The following is a 10,475-nucleotide window of genomic DNA, read 5'->3' as shown; positions in this document are numbered from 1 at the left end:
GAGAAACCACTTAAGAACCAAAGGGGTTGTTGATTCTTGAAGTAAAGGTCTTAGCTCGGGGGAGGTATTCGAGATAGTTCGTGGTTGGGTAGAATGTGCTATGTTCTTCAATATTCCCCAAATAATAACTACGGTTATATAAAATTTTGTTTTTGTCATATTGTTAGTTCTATATTGTTTAATGATAAATATTGATAGAATAGATGAAATGATCCATATATGTACTCAATTGTGTAGTTCATATTACAGTTCTACATGCATAATCTAATTGTCCTTCTATATGTTATTGTTAATTGTATACAAATTCTATATGCATGCATGGAAGATAAACTTGTCAAAAGTAATTGTTAGAGATGGGAATTGAGATTGTTTAATATATAGATATAAGATAGATATCAGAGAATATTTCTCTCTTTGTTATAGAAAAAAATAATTTTCCTTCGCAACTCTTATGGGAGAAAACCTAGATAGAAGGTTAAGTCACTTTGCATGGGAGGGAAAATGTGCAAGTACAGAGAAAGAGGTGCTCTTTTATGGAGTTACATGTGAATTGTGGCTTGTATGGTTGATACATAGTCTTAAAACTCTTTATTTTATTCTCCCACTTTCTATTCCTAGTTTCTCTCCTCAGCTATGGAACAAAATAAAATAATATAGAAATATAACCCCTATTCTTCCTAGTGGCTTGGTATTTAACATAGTCCAATAACCAACTAAAAAAAATATTTGGTTTCCTTAATCCTCAATTGAGTTACAATTTTGGATCTCTTATAATCCTTTTCAATCTCCACATGTGGCTATCCCCATATACATGAGTAATAGGGCTTTGTAACACCCGTATGTTTTTCTTTTTTGCCCATAACTGTTTTTAGACTCTTTAATTATTGTGGAACTTAATGGCTATGGAAGCCAATATAGAAACTATGTGATAATGTAATTATGTTTTATGTATTGAATTAGTTAATCAGTTCTATAGAACTATTCATGAAAGATCACTAGAATATTAGATATTTCTTTCCAACTTATAAAAACTTTTTAGTGGTTAAAGTCCACATGATGGACCTTTCGAAAAAGGTCTCCTAAAAAATCCTAGGAGAAAGTTGTTAAATATATTAACATAATGGGAGAGAAATATTATGGTAATCACTCAGTTGGAGAGAAATTCTAATTGGGGTGACAATTAAAATAAATAACAACCAGAAAGAAAGGCGTGCTTTAAAAAAAAAGAATACTTTTTGAAGAAAAAAAGTAAAGTAAAATGCCTAAGAAATAAGACGGGCAGACCTTAAAGCAGGATGCTACTAAAAATATGTTGATAATAATCTATATGAGGAACCACTTAGGATCCAAAGGGGTTGCTGATTCCTGAAGTAAAATTCTTAGCTCGGGGGGAGCTATTCGAGATAGTTCATGGTTGGGTAGAATGTGCTATGTTCTTCAATATTCCCCAAGTAGTAACTACAGTTATATGAAATTTTGTTTTTGTCCTATTCTTGATTGTATATTGTTTAATGATAAATATTGATAGAATATATGAAATGATGCATATATGTAGTCAATTGTGTACTTCACATTACAGTTATGTATGCATAGTTTAATTTTTCTTCTATATGTTATTGTTAGTTGTATACAATTTCTATATGCATGCATGGAAGATAAAATTGTTAAAAGTAATTGTTAGAGATGGGAATTGCGATTTTTTATTATATAGTTATAAGATAGATATTAGAGAATCATTCTCTCTTTGTTATAGACACAAACATTTCCCCTCCGAAACTCTTATGGGAGAAACCCTAGATAGAAGGTTAAGTCACTTTGCACGGGAGGGAAAATGTGCAAGAACAGAGAAAGACGTACTCTTTTATGGAGTTACATGTGAATTTTGGCTTGCATGGTTCCTACATAGTCTTAAAACTCTCTATTTTTTCTCTCTCACTTTCTATTCCTAGTTTCTCTCATCATCTATGGAACAAAATAAAATAATATAGAAATATAACTCCTATTCCTCCCAGTGGCTTGGTATTTAACATAGTCCAATAACCAAAGAAAAGCAAAGTTTGGTTTCCTTAACCCTCAATTGAGTTACAATTTTGGATCTTTCAGAGTCCTTTTAAATATCCACATGTGGCTAGCCCAATATACATGAGTAATAGGGCTTTGTAACAACCCTATGTTCTTCCTTTTCACCATAACTGTTTTTAGACTCTTTAATTATTGTGGAACTTAATGGTTGTGGAAGCCATTATAGAAACTATGTGACAATATAATTATGTTTTATATATTGAATTAGTTAATGAGTTGTTTGGAACTATTCATGAAAAATCACTAGAATATTAGAGATTTCTTTCCAACTTATAAAAAATTGTTAGTGGTTATAGTCCACATGATGGACCTTCCCAAAAGAATCTCCTAAAAATTCCTAGGAGAAAGTTGTTAAATATATTAATATAACGGAAGAGAGATTATGTTAATCACTTAGTTGGAGAGAAATGCTAATTGGAGTGACAATTAGAATAAAGCACAATGGTAGAGAAGACGTTCTTTAAAAAAAAAAAAAAAATCGAACAAAAAAAACTAAAGCAAAAGGCTTAGGAAACAAGACGGGCATACCTCAAAGCAGGATGCTGCTAAATATATGTTGAGAATAATCTATATGAGAAACTACTTCGGAACCAAAGGGGTTTTTCATTCCTTAAGTAAAGGTCTTAGCTCAGGGGGAGCTATTCAAGATAGTTCGTGGTTGGGTAGAATGTGCTATGTTCTTAAATATTCCCCAAATAGTAACTACGGTTATATGAAATTTAGTTTTTATCCTATTGTTGATTCCTTTTTGTTTAATGATAAGTATTGATAGAATATATGAAATGATGCATATATGTACTCAATTGTGTAGTTCATATTACAGTTCTGCATGCATAGTCTAATTGTTCTTCTATATGTTATTGGTAACTGTATACAATTTCTATATGCATGCATGGAAGATAAAATGGTCAAAAGTAATTGTTAGAGATGGGAATTGTGATTGTTTAATATATAGATATAAGATAGATATTAGAGAATATTTCTCTCTTTGTTATAGACACAAAATTTGTTTCTCTCACATTATATTCCTAGTTTCTCTCCTCAACGATGGAACAAAATAAAACAATATATAGATATAACTCCTATTCTTCCTAGTGGCTTGGTATTTAGCATAGTCCAATAACCAACTAAAAACAAGGTTTGGTTTCCTTAACGCTAAATTGAGTTACAATAATGGATCTTTTAGAATCCTTTTAAATCTCCACATGTGGCTATCCACATATACATGAGTAATAGGGCTTTGTAACACCCCTATATTTTTCTTTTTCGCCCATAACTATTTTTAGACTCTTTAATTATTGTGGGACTTAATTGGCTAGGGAAGCCAATGTAAAAACTATGTGATAATGTACTTATGTTTTATATATTGAATTAGTTAATGATTTGTTTGGAACTATTCATGAAAGATCACTATAATATTAGAGATTTCTTTCCTACTTATAAAAAATTGTTAATGGTTAAAGTCCACATGATGGACCTTCCCAAAAACGTGTCCTAAAAACTCCTAGGAGGAAGTTGTTAAATATATTAGCATAATGGGAGAGAAATATTATGTTAATCACTTAGTTGGAGAGAAATACTAATTGGAGTGACAATTATAATAAAGCACAATGGGAGAGGAAGACGTGCTTTAGAAAAAAAATCGAAGAAAAAAAACTAAAGCAAAGGCCTAGGAAACAAGGCAGGCAGACCTTAAAGTGGGATGCTGCTAAAAATATGTTGAGAATAATCTATATGAGAAAAAAATTAGGAACCAAAGTGGTTGTTGGTTCTTAAAGTAAAGGTCTTAGCTCAGGGGGAGCTATTCGAGATAGTTCGTGGTTGGGTAGAATGTGCTATGTTCTTGAATATTCCCCAAGTAGTAACTATGGTTATATGAAAAAGAAAAATGTCCTATTATTGATTCTGTATTGTTTAATGATAAATATTGATAGAATATATGAAATGATACATATATGTGGTCAATTTTGTAGTTCATATTATACTTCTGCATGCATAATCTAATTGTTCTTCTATATCTTATTGTTAACTATATACAATTTCTATATGCATGCATGGAAGATAAAATTGTCAAAAGTAATTGTTAGAGATGGGAATTGTGATTGTTTAATATATAGATATCAGAGAATCTTTCTCTCTTTGTTATAGACACAAATATTTTCCCTTTGAAACTCTTATGGGAGAAAACCTAGATAGAAGGTGAAGTCACTTTGCACGGGAGGTAAAATGTGCAAGTACAGAGAAAGAGGTACTCTTTTTATGGAGTTACATGTGAATTGTGTCTTGTATGGTTGCTACATAGTCTTAAAACTCTTTATTTTTCTCTCTCACTTTCTATTCCTTGTTTCTCTCCTCAACTATGGAACAAAATAAAATAATATAGAAATATAACCCCTATTCTTCCTAGTGGCTTAGATTTAACATACTCCAATAACCAACTAAAAACAAAATTTGATTTCCTTAACCCTCAATTGAGTTACAATTTTTGATCTTTTAGAGTTATTTTCAATCTCCACATGTGGCTAGCCCCATATACATCAGTAATAGGGCTTTGTAACACCCCTATGTTTTCCTTTCCCCCCTATAACTACTTTTAGACTTGTTAATTATTGTGGAACTTAATGGTTGTGGAAGTCAATATAGAAACTATGTCATAATGTAATTATGTTTTATATATTGAATTAGTTATTGAGTTGTTTGGAACTATTCATGAAGGATCACTATAATATTAGATATTTCTTTCCAACTTATAAAAAATTGTTAGTGGTTAAAGTCCACATGATGGACCTTCCCAAAAAAGTCTCCTAAAAAACCCTAGGAGAAAGTTGTTAAATATATTAACAGAATGGGAGAGAAAGATTATATTAATCACTTAGTTGGAGAGAAATGCTAATTGGAGTGACAATTAGAATAAGGCACAATGGGAGAGAATGTCGTGCTTAAGAAAAAAACGAAGAAAAGAAACTAAAGCAAAAGGCTTAGGAAAGAAGACGAGTGGACCTTAAAGCAGGATGATGCTAAAAATATGTTGAGAATAAGATCTATGAGAAACCACTTAGGAACCAAAGGAGTTTCTAATTCCTAAAGTAAAGGTCTTAGCTTGGGGGGAGTTGTTCGAGATAATTCGTGGTTGGGTAGAATGTGCTATATTCTTGAATATTCCCCAACTAATAACTATGATTATATGAAAAAAAATTGTCCTATTGTTGATTTTATATTGTTTAATGATAAATATTGATAGAATAGATTAAATTATGCACATATGTACTCAGTTTTGTAGTTCATATTACAGTTCTTCATGCATAGTCTTATTTTTCTTCTACATATTGTTAACTATATACAATTTCTATATGCATGCATGGAAGATAAAATTGTCAAAAGTAATTATTAGAGATGGGAATTGTGATTGTTTAATATATAGATATAAGATAGATATTAGAGAACCTTTCTCTCTTTGTTATCATTAGAATTTTTTATATAGATGAGGCTCTTTGGTCATAAAATTTTATATTTTGTGTATTTCTACCAGAATAGTTGTTATTCTTAAACTATGCTACAGATAAAAAAGAAATGAAATGTTGTAATATAGTAGTTGTTTCACTGACTTAAATTATATGAGACTTCATTCTAGGTCTATGAATAAAATATGTTTATAATGGAATGGAACTGTTTCCTTTTGTTAAGGAAACATGGAATGTCCATATTATTACTACCCCTTAATTAGATATATGCTTCTATTTTTAAGTCTAGCTAGAAATTTAACAGAGTATAGTGCATTATTATATGCATGTACTTCTAAATATAGATTATATATTTCTTTTAACTCTTGTGTTGATTATAAAAATCATATACCCTAATAGCTTGATATTCTTCCTAACTAATAAGGGATACTGGAAGTGATAGTACAGGAGAAACAAATCGAAGCTTAGCTAACAAGTGACTAGCACAAAGAAGATGAATATAAGAGAGTACATAAACTAAATTGATAAAATAAATAATCTCACAAAGCCTAGAAAATACCTTTAATGTATATTTAGCATGATTGGATTAGTTATCCTCACAGAAATATGTTATGAAACCAACTCAAGAAAAGATAGAAAAGATAGATCAACGCCTTAGAATTCAGCCTCTTCGAGGGGGAAACCTCCTTTACATTACATAAATGAACAATTCTTGGATGATACAAATGAAAATACCTCCTTTCTATATATAGGAGTCTAAGGGGTCATAACATAATCGGAGCCGACATAATAATAATAATGTAAGGGCACAATAATAACAATAGTGGGCTTCTTTGGGGCACAAGAGTAACAATATGGGCACTACATGGGTACATCAATATAATACGTGGGTTGCCTTGATAAAAATAAGGGGTTACACTAGTAGTATAGGGGCCTAACATGCCCCTCTCCTTCAAAAAGCGTTGTCCTGAACGCTTGAGTAGTTCTTGATGCTTCCGTATAAAATTCTTGTCCTCCCATGTGGAATATTGAGCAGGTAAGTTCTTCCACTTGATGTGATACTCTGAATTTGATCGATTTCATAGCTGTCGAGTTCTTGTTTCTGTGACTACTCTAGGTTCCAATATGATTTTTCCTTCCTCTTCAATTTCTAGAAATATTGTTTGCATTGGAATCTTTTGCAACTTTTGAATAAGTGGCCATACTTCTTTGTCCTTCTTCTGTTCATCCCTTGCTTCATTTATCCAATTTGGTTGGATAATAGAAATAACACAAAACAATGCTTCCACCTCCTCGTCCTTGAAGAGTCTTCCCATTCGGTAAGGTCACCATTTGTTAAGTGCATGTAGTATTGCCAACATTTCCTTCTCATAAATAGCTTTCTTTAGATGTAGCAGTAAAAATACCCAATCACCTACATCAAAAAAAAATTCACTATGATGTTGATCTACCTGTTGTTTCATTTTATTTTGCACCAAAGTGGTGTTATCCTTTAAAAGTTGGAGAACTTGTTGTTGATGCTCAATTTGATCTTTCACTGCTTGAACCTTTTTCTTCTTGATATGTCCTTCTATATTTAGAGTTTGAGGAGTGGTAATTTCTTCCAATCCTTTACAAGATATGGTTGGATTCATTTCTTGACGCTTGATGTGATCTTTCACTTCTTGAACATTTTTCTTCTTGATATGTCCTTCTATCTTGATAGTTTGAGGAGTGGTAATTCCGACCAATGAATTACAAGATATGGTTGGATTCATTTCTTCTTTCTTGATGTGATATTTCACTTCTTTCACCTTTTTCTTCTTGATATGTCCTTCTATCTTGAGAGTTTGAGGAGTGGTCATTCTTGCTAATAGTTTACAAGATATGGTTTGATTCATTTCTTATTTCTCAGGGGTTGAGTCCTAGCATATATCCTTTTCTTTTGATGTTTCTTGATCCTTTTCTTCCTCCTCTTCATACTCTATGTAAAATAATTTCTTCTTAGCACACTTATGACCTTTAGTGCATTTGCTATCACAATTGTAACAAAGCCCTTTTTCTCTTTTTTCTTCCAATTGTTGTGGTGTAACCCTTGTAGGTTGTGGAAGGCTAGGAGAAACAACACTTCCATCTTTATAGTTTTGAGGGGTAGAATTCCTTGTTGCCATAATTTTACCTTCCAATATGTCAGAAAGCCCTTTTACTCTTTCTGATTATTGTGGTGTTGCTCTAAAGAAGGTGTTGCTCTTTGTATCGTCATAATGTGCTATCATTTCCTCCATGAGAATTGACCACGTAACAAGTTTTTTACGAGAACAAAGCCCCTTATACCATAAAAATTGATCCGGTTCTAAACATGAAGATGCAATACATACCTTTTGTAACAGTGGTACACCATGTAGATCAAAATATTTCTCCATCTGAAGTATCCAATTTACTAGATCCTTGCCATCAAACTTCCTCGTCTTGCTTTTTCTTGATTTTAGGACCTCGATCGTGAAACGACTGTGACTCTATACTTTCAGATATTTAAGTTCTAAAATTGCTACCTGTAGTAGTCCTCTATTTCCTCTTTCCAATGCCACTAGTCTGATCCAAATTGGATTCTCCAAAAAAGTGTTATGCACAACCTCCCAAGATGACCTGATTATAGACCTTTCCAGAAGAGTGAAATTGTATGAAGTTCCATGTGTCAATTTTTTGACCTCTGGCTCTGAAAAATATATACAAGAAACTACAGTCTGTCCTCTTTCTGCATCTTCTTACGAAATTTCAATCCGTTCCGCAGAGAGAAAGTTATGTTGATTTTCCCCAGGTCACCTGTTTTGAATGTAATTCAAGAGTCTGCAAAAAGACCAACTTCCTGAGATCATATCTCCGAAAATATCCCGCGAAAAGCTCTGAAATTTGGACCTAAGGTTCAGCGCGATTTCTTCTCAAATGGGTTTCTTTTGCGACTTCTGAAACGTCTCAGAAAAAAATCTATAGTGAAAATTCCACGATGACCTATTTGGAGCAGCAAAACCCTAGAATCCAAAGCTCTGATACCAAATGTTATGAAACCAGCTCAAGAAAAGATAAAAAGATAGATCAACGCCTTAGAATTCAGCCTCTTTGAGGGGGCAACCTCCTTTACATTACATAAATGAACAATTCTTGGATGATAAAAATGAAAATACCTCCTTTCTATATATAGGAGTCTATGGGGTCATAACATAATCGGACCCGACATAACAATAATAATGTAAGGGCACAATAATAACAATAGTAGGCTTCTCTGGGGCACAAGAGTAACAATATGGGCACTACATGGTACATCAATATAATAAGTGGGTTGTACTAATAACAATAAGGGGTTACACTAGTAGTATAGGGGCCTAACAAAATAAATGTCACCAAAGGATGGTCACAGGTGGAGTAATAATATAATATCATAACAAAATAGAAATTGTGTTAGATCTACATTTTCATGAAGATCGGTAACTCTCACTTTCATTTGAACAAGGAAACACACAAAAAAACTATAAATTATTTCTTTTATGTAATATTTATACAAGAATGATTAAATTATCTTGGTTGAATGTAGTAGCATAATTAGTGCATGATGAATACAAAAATATTTTGTATAGTAGATATTATAATATTTACATAGTAAAAGAAAATAATGTTAAATGTTGATTTAGACTTGAAATCATTGTATTATAGAATGCAATTCACCCCAAAACAATTGTGTAACTAGTGTGAAAATCTGTATATGAACAATACAAATCCAAGAGGAATTGGGAAAGCACACAAAGAATATATGATGTAGAACTGTGACAAGGTAATGAGCCATATCAGTTAAATCCAAAAGTAATAGGAACCAATTCCTTATATATCAAGTAAAATGCATACAATACTCTCAGATATAAATTGCATCAAACGCCTCGCATATGCCAAGGAATAGAAAGTCTACAAATATGATAAAATACTAATTCTATATTTGATCCAATAAATTAAAAAAATTCTATTATAGTCAAGGCCCCTGGTCAAAATATTCATTAGCAATAAAACCTCATGTCATGACATTGGTGTCGAACCCTGGCAGGATAAAAAATAAACAATTTTTTTTTAAGAAAACCTTGTACTGGGTACTAAAAAACCTTAGTCAAACCTACACATGGTGTGTCTCAGTGTAGTCACACAAAATATGGAAGTTCAAGAGAAGGCCAACTTGTAAGTAAATGACAAAGGAATCAAAGTCTTGAGAAAGAAAATGAAACTTTTAATCCAAAGCGAACAAACATCTCTTCTCATAAAGCCAAAATCCATACCTGAAAACAAGAATTCACAAACTACGGTTAGAACCCTAGAGTAATTAGAAAATTAACACATGAAAGGAGAAGAAATTTTAGAGGAATTATACTTGTTATTGAGGACGTCACACCTTTGCTCCAGATATTTTTCCTACCATGAACATGAGAATATATTAGAGAATGGGAACTAAAAATATTTGCACAACAAAAACAAACTATTGATATGTTATATACGCTATTGAAAAAAAAAAACAAAAAGTGTTAGGGTTTTGAAAAAAAAACTGAAGAGAAAAAAATGAACTTAATAACATTTTGAGTATTTAGTTGAAATAATTTTGAATCATAATTCAATTGTAAATCCCTTGTCCTAGAGTAAATAATATGTAGAAAGGGAAAACTCCAGAAGTCCTTGAATTTTCCTAAAGGAATTAAATAGTGCCAACATTTTTCTTTCACCTACAATCGTAATATAAGAAATTTGACAAGGTAGTTGAGAGAAAGGTAAAACCATATTCTCAACCCTATCTCTCTTGTGATAATATCAACCCAAATAAAATAAACCCAAGGTAAATATGAGGCTTGGATTTGAAAATTAAGAGTAAAGGAGCGAAAATTACCTCACCAATAAACTAGATAGCAAATAGAAGAGTCTAGA

Source organism: Pinus tabuliformis, chromosome 1_2, assembly GCF_031772625.1.
Source record: "Pinus tabuliformis cultivar Carrire ecotype Pingquan chromosome 1_2, CPIR1, whole genome shotgun sequence".
NCBI lineage: Eukaryota > Viridiplantae > Streptophyta > Pinopsida > Pinales > Pinaceae > Pinus > Pinus tabuliformis.
The sequence above is the reverse complement of the archived record's forward strand: the minus strand, read 5'-3'. Positions refer to the sequence as shown.